The sequence below is a fragment of the Oncorhynchus keta genome, chromosome 6, assembly GCF_023373465.1.
Source record: "Oncorhynchus keta strain PuntledgeMale-10-30-2019 chromosome 6, Oket_V2, whole genome shotgun sequence".
NCBI classification, from domain to species: Eukaryota; Metazoa; Chordata; class Actinopteri; order Salmoniformes; family Salmonidae; genus Oncorhynchus; species Oncorhynchus keta.
The window spans coordinates 27,387,380-27,394,843 of NC_068426.1; positions in this window are offsets into that span (position 1 = coordinate 27,387,380).

Below are 7,464 nucleotides of genomic sequence, written 5' to 3' on the forward strand. Positions count from 1 at the left end.
TTACGGTAAAAGTGCTGCCAAACAATGCCATGTGTGAAAATGAGTCTGTGGTTAAAAGACTGAAGCACTGGAAGCACTTAAAGGTCATAACATTTCTACATGCACATCATAAATGTAAAATGTCTAACTCAATCACATATCAGTAGTTATGAAAGAATAAAAACTAGAGAAAAACTGGCAGTTCTGGCCAGCTTTTGTGTGTAGGCTACATCTCTCTGTTTTATGATTATATTGTGTTCATGAGGTTGACAACATTAGTAAAATAATCACATTACAACACCTCTTCACATCATTGAGACAGTTGTTTTACAATAGTTTTTGTGAATAAAATGTTTAATATATTTCCTTAAAGGCCTAGTGCAGACAAAAACTAGATTGTCCTGTGTGTTATATATACTGTATTTCCACACTATGAGGTTAAAATAATACTGTGAAATTGTGAAAATGATGTTGTTTGAAATGACTGCCTGAAATTTCAGCCTGTTTTGGTGGGATGGCGTTTTGGCCTGCCTGGTGATTAGTTAAAAGACCAACAAAAATGACAGTTCCAAACCTCTCTGCCAATAACAGCTAGTTTTTTTTCAGTTTTCCCCTCCCCACTCAGACCACTCCCAGACCGTCCTAGCAAAATTCTTGTTTGAGAAATTGACCTTTGCCAAGAGCTATTTTTCTTTATTTTTGATCATTTTTCATTTGAATTGAAAACAATCACAGTAATACAGTTAATTGTTACCCACAAATGATGCAGTGGACCTTTAAACATCCTGTGTTGTGTGCTTATTATGTTACCATTGATATGTTCTAGGCTATTTTACGAGCTTAAGGAGCATCAGATACTGCTGGAATGTCTATCAACCGCATTTCCCTCTTGTCAGAAATTACACTCGTCACTCAAACATTTATCAAGCATTTATAAAGTATAAATAGCACATACTTTAGACACGGCCATGAGTAAATGGTTTATAAGGACCTATATTATATGCCTTATGACCGGAGTAATGATTAATAGATGATGAATAAACCTTTTTCTAATCCATTATAAATGGTTTATTACGTGGAGTGATTATAAAGTGCTACTAGGGATTTTAGTCGCAGTGCAACTCTTTAGCCTACAGTTAAAATAGGTGTTCTGCTAATTTCAATTTATCAACACAATATCTCACCAGATCTCACTCCCTCACACCACTTTACTGTGTCCTATTAGTGATGTCAATTATTCACAAAGACAATAGGCCTAGTTTCCTCCCGTGGATCTAAAATGTAGGATTCCCATTGTGCACAATAAATACGTAGTGAATTAAATCGTTATAACAGAATACATAACTATTCCTATTAGTTGCTGTTGTTGTTATTATTATTATTGGGGTCTATATGGTTCCACTGCAAAACTCAAATGTTGCATATTTTCTGCAACTCAGCAATTTACCAGAAACGTAAGAGGACAAAATCAATGATCCTGATCAAACGCGCATCTGTTTAATTTCTTTTTTTATTTTCTGCTTCATGTAGTTTTATTTGCAATTATTTCTCCCCTCTTTGCGGCCTCATAATTATACCGCGGTAACGAGGCCACGGTTCGGCGGTGCCACGGCCCACCTGGACCCACCATCGCAGCACAAGCCGCGGGACTTGATGGATGGCCTGCCTCGCCGCCGTGCATAAGTCTGATTCGATACCAGATCACACCCCATGATGTTGGAAAGAAGACCTACTGTATGTGTAGGCTATTGTCTCTGGAAAAGCAGCCAAGCCAAGGCAATTCCTTTTGTCTTCAAAAGGGACTCAATCCTGTTCTGTCTCACATTTTATTTGTTTTATTTGAAGGTGTAATTTAGGACCGCAGTGCTTGTGAACTGGGGATGAATTCGTTGCTGTCTTTATTTTCCCCTAGTCTTAGAGTTTATATTCAACTTCATCAGTGAGTTTCTGCGCTAAGGTAATAACCCTTGATTGTGAGCTGACAAATCTAATAGGCCTACTGCCACATATCCTTTGCATATAGTTGCATATTCAGACAATTCGTAACCTAAAATTAGTGCATTGTGGTATTCTACTTCAAGATAAAGACTCATACATTATATCAATAGAATTAAGAGACTACATTTTGTTTTGTTTTTACCATAGGCTAATTCAAACTCTTTTTAATGAAATACTATTTTGAACTACATCCATTTTTTAAAATTCATGTGTTTGTTTTTCTTCTGAATGTAGGCTATAAACCTTTATTGGTCCCTCAAAAACGGAACACACCGTGGCCTTAATTTACCACTAAAAGAACCACTAAAACAATGCAAAAATCAAATCAAATTAAGGCTAAGCACCCGTTTGAAAAATGGTTTTAAGCAAACAATATCAATGATAACTGGCAAGCAATACAATGTAATCAGGGCAGTACTCAGCAACTGACGAAGATGATTCATGACATCTCTTTATTTACTGTATGTTCTGTCTTCCTCCCTCTCCCTCCCTCCCTCATCCTCTCACTTTCTCTCTCTCTCTCTCTCTCTCTCTCTCTCTCTCTCTCTCTCTCTCTCTCTCTCTCTCTCTCTCTCTCTCTCTCTCTCTCTCTCTCTCTCTCTCTCTCTCTCTCTCTCTCTCTCTCTCTCTCTCTCTCTTCTCTTCACACCTCTCTTTCCTATCCAAGTTGAGACCCTCATGCTCACTCTACTCTCTGTCCTGTGTACTTAAGACAATACTCCCTTCTCCGTTGTTGTTGAAGTGGGATGTCCCACTCCCATCAAACGAATGGAACACATTGTTTTCAGTTCCCTGTGCAGAGGCACGCAGAAACACACATCACATCCACATACTGAAACACAGAGGAGCTTTAAAGTATATGTCCCCTCTGTTTTTTAATGGCTGCAAAATGAGGCAAAATCCCCCCAAAGCATCAAATTCAAATTCCAGAGCCTCCACAAAACCCAGCCAGCTGACGGACTGCCAGGGAAATAATGACAGCAACTGTTAAACATTAACAATCCTGCAGCCAAAGAGTCGAAAACAACATAATACTGCCACAAACAACTACAACACAAATACTTCATCTCTCTCTCTCTCTCTCTCTCTCTCTCTCTCACACACACACACACACACACACACACACACACACACACACACACACACACACACACACACACACACACACACACACACACACACACACACACACACACACACACACACACACACACACACACACACACACACACACACACACACACACAATTCCCAGCCCAGGCCTGGCTCTGGGCGACAGTGGGCCTATTAGTGTTAAGGTTTTGGGCCACAGTGCTTCTAGTAATGAGCCCGGCAGCACAATACAGGCACCCGGCCGGAACAGCTGAGGGGGGACAAAGCCAGCAGGATGGGGAGAGCGCTGGGGGCTTGGGGTAACTACATTTAACACAGTGAGGGACAGAGCGGTGTGTGTGTACACATGCATCCATGTGTGTGTGTGTGTGTGTGTGTGTGTGTGTGTGTGTGTGTGGTGTGTGTGCCATAGCCATTACTGGGACAAACTAAGAGACAGATAGAGGCCCCTGGAGTAGCTGCTGCCAAAAAGGCAGTGCAGAGAGGAGTGTGTGGCAATCAGTGGAATGACGGGTCAGAGTTGTCCCGCGCCAGTCAACTGGAAACTTCTCCACTTATCTCTGAGCCTGAAACATTGGGCGAACCAACTCAGACTCGCAAATAAGCATGGTGCACAGGACAACATTGGTCTGCCTAAATGAAACACAGGCTGCTGTTGTTTTAAACTGTGAATTGCGGGGCTACAAGGTTGCGCTGAGGGTCTCGTCTGCAGGATGTTTTCTGTGAGGACAGGCTTTGAGGCTTGGTGAAAAGCACTTCATCCAGACTGTTTGATTGAACTCGTCACCTTCATTTATTGATTTGGATGGAGCAGCGGTCATTAACGTGAGCCCTGTCGGTCTGTTACAAAAAGGTTTCTCTTTCAAACTATTTAAAATGAGCTCATTGTCCTGGAATGACATGTCCCTACCAATTCTGAACGGTCTCTGATGTCATCATTAATATATTTCCTTTGTCAGAATAAACCTGAGACAAGCTTTAGTGATCACTAATCTACAGATTTTAATATGAGTACTACTTCTTTCAATTATACCCTTGAAAACAGTCCCTCTTCCTCAAACATTTATAATGAATACCATCAGTAACTTCAAGGATCTCATCTGTCCATCAAACCATAGAAGGACTTAAAACAATGGAAGTGGCCAAACAGAAAAGAAGTGGCCAAACAGACGGTCTCTGTGAGCCTGTGGTAGATCGGAGGTGAAAGACAGGTGCCCTCTGTTTGACTGGCCTATTAGCACACAGCCCTGAGGGCAGGAAGCACTATTGACTGGAGACATCAAGAGGAACGCACCTTTCAAAGCACACACCTTCCGGACTCACATACACACACTCCTATATACAACCACCTGGATCAAATCTGCCAGGTATCAGGTACTGCCCCGAGGGAGAGGCCTGAACTCTGGACATGGGGACAGAGTCAACCAAGACCAACACTGCTCTCTCCATCAGATGCTTCAAAACATACTCTCCTCACACTCAACATTTCATTTGCTACGCAGCACTGCGCAGATCTATCATGAATAGCACCAAGATGAAACCCCTCACCAGTACTGATTAAAACTCGGTCAAGCTCAGATTGAAAAGGACACACCGTCAACATACAGTGTTTTCAGTGTTTGTCCTGCCTGCCCAGATTAAAAGCTCTAACCGCAGCGTACCGTACGCCGCCTCTAAACCCTATTCTACGTTTCATTATGTTTGTCTGCAGCGCCTGGGTCTGAGAAGCACTGAATCCCTGCCTAGGGAGTGTTGTCCCAGGCAGGAGTGTGTGGAAGTGGAGAGTGTAATGTTAGGTCATGCATTGAAATGCCCTTAAGCCAGGCACTTTACCTTAACTGTTCCAGTGAGAGACTCCACGGGTACAAGGGCTTCCATTCTAAAGGGGACGAAGGAAAGAGTAGAACGTGGAAGTGTTATTCATGTTAGGCCTGGGTCTGCTCAGCAAATCAAATGAATATGTCTGGTTTCTGAGTCTAAAATGGGGGAAAGAAAAAAAGGATGAGTCTAATGCTATTTCTGGACATCTCTGGCCTCCATGCCCTCACATCTGGTACCTGTGAAAAGGGGCTAAATAAAATAGGAAAGAGGACAATAAGAAATATGATGATGACATGATAAATAATAAAAGCAACAAAAAAAAACGAGACAATAAAACTGCTAAAAAGAGTTAGAGAAACAGCGTAAGTATGAAATGGAGCACGTTGTGGGGTTTGGTGTTGATTGTCACACTGGAGACTCTCTAACTCAAGTGGACACAGAGGGAGCTGACAGTGGATAAGTGAAGGGGGACGAGGGTCCAAATGGAAAAGAGACTCCTGAAAAGATCACAGAGAGAAAAGAGTAGAATTCAAGAGCCGGGCCACAGAGGAAGCCACGCCACGACGCCAGCAGTCAAGAGTGGAGCGACTGAAAGGCCAAGGATATAAAAGAGGATGGGGAGAGGTAGAGGGAGTAAAAAGCTACATCGAATACAGAGGGGAGAGAGAGACAAATAAAGGGTTAGTGCGAATAAAAGATAAAAAGTAACAAGTAGAGCGTGTGAGGCGTCAGCACCAGATGGGCAATGTGTGTCGGGAGGGACATTGAGGGCAGAGGGAGGAGAGACAGACGGAGAAAATGAAACACAGGGACAAATACTGTGTGTGTGTCTGTGTGTGTGTGTGTCTATATTAGGGCTTTTGGAATGTTGGATAGCGTTCAACACAGGATGAGTGTTTGTGTGCTTCACAGGGAGACCTTATGTGTGGAGGGGCTTATTTTGAGTCCACTGCCCAGTGCAAGCGTTGGACAAGCCCCTAATGATCACAACTCTGGCCTTGCCTTTTTAATTACCCAACCAGCCCTGACAGAGCGCCACAAAGCTCTCCAGTCCACAGAATGGGGAGTAGAGGAGGGGAACAAAAACAGGACCTTTCCATCTGAAGTATGGCCCTAACCTCTGCTAATGCAAGGCTGAGTCCTGCCTGCCTGACTGCCATGGCCACTCTTTGTGTGGAGTGGAGGAGCAAGATGGCACTCCAACCCAGCACCACTGCTGCTGTCATGGTCTAGAGAACATGTATAGAGCCTGGGTCAAGACCCTCCATTGATGAAAGCCAAAGTATTCACTGCAATTTGTACCCTGCATGCATTAAGAAGAAGCCCAATGTGAATGTGTGAAAGTCCATGTGTTTAACAGGTTAACATTGCCTCAGAACAGCAGGATTTCTGAATTTCTCCTACTGTTGCAATTCATGTACAACAGTCCAAGAACTTGAAGGTTATCCAAGATGGCGTCTTTTGAGCTTATCAGGCAGACACACCCGGAGCATTGTCATGGCCTGAAGCTCCTGCCAATCATTCGCTCAATCAATCATCCACATCTTTAGAATCGGACTTTATCTTAATGGTTTGTGGTTATTAAAATGAATGAATATGAACCATTTTAACAGAAAAAAAACACACAAATAAGCACTATCACATTAACGCAGGTCCTGTGTCAACAATATCATAACATTACACATTTGATGAACCCATGTCTCATGACACGGGTCCTTTACTTGTCATTACCAGATGACCTGAACAAGAGAAACTCTGGGCCTTAGTATGCCAGGATAAACTTGGTGCCCAAGCAAATTATGTATAATGTATTTCTGAATGTATGCATGTTCCTGTTCAAAACACTAGTCTTGATCCTGAAGAGACTAGCCCAGTCAGAAAAGGTTTGTCCCATCTGTATTGTCTGGGCACTTTTTTTATATACCTATTGTCACATCACATTCCTTTGTGTCATCCATAACAGTGACATTAAAGAGGAACGTGAGGGTCTTCTGAAACATCCTGTTCTGACCGTGGCTGAAGATGTCCCTCTGAAAAAGAACGGCCCAGAATTCCTCCACGTGCCACGCGAGATCAAAAAGCTATTAAATCCCTTTTCACCATTCTTATTGACAAGGGCATACGTGACTGGCAGCTCACACAACTGGGATGGATCATTAAACTGTTTTGATTCTAAACTCAAGGAGCCTAATCAAATCATTGTGAAACTTACAGTGAAATGTGATGGTAGTCTTTCATGGAGATGAAATCCAAATATGTTTATATAAAAGGACATAGAAGATACAAGACTGCATAACTAGAATGAGCATATTGACATAATTTAGATTCTTTTTCAAACTGTTTTATAACTTCTTTTTTATTTGATGTGTGATACGCTGTTGTATAGCACCCTCATGTGGCTACAGTTCCACACTGGCTATACAGAGCAAATGAGTATGATTTTGAAACTGCAGAGACACATTTCTAATATAAATAAATAGGTATCTCAACATATCACAGCAAATTCATAGGTGTAGGTAGGTCCATGTGGGTTTTGAGGGATCAAAATCGTTA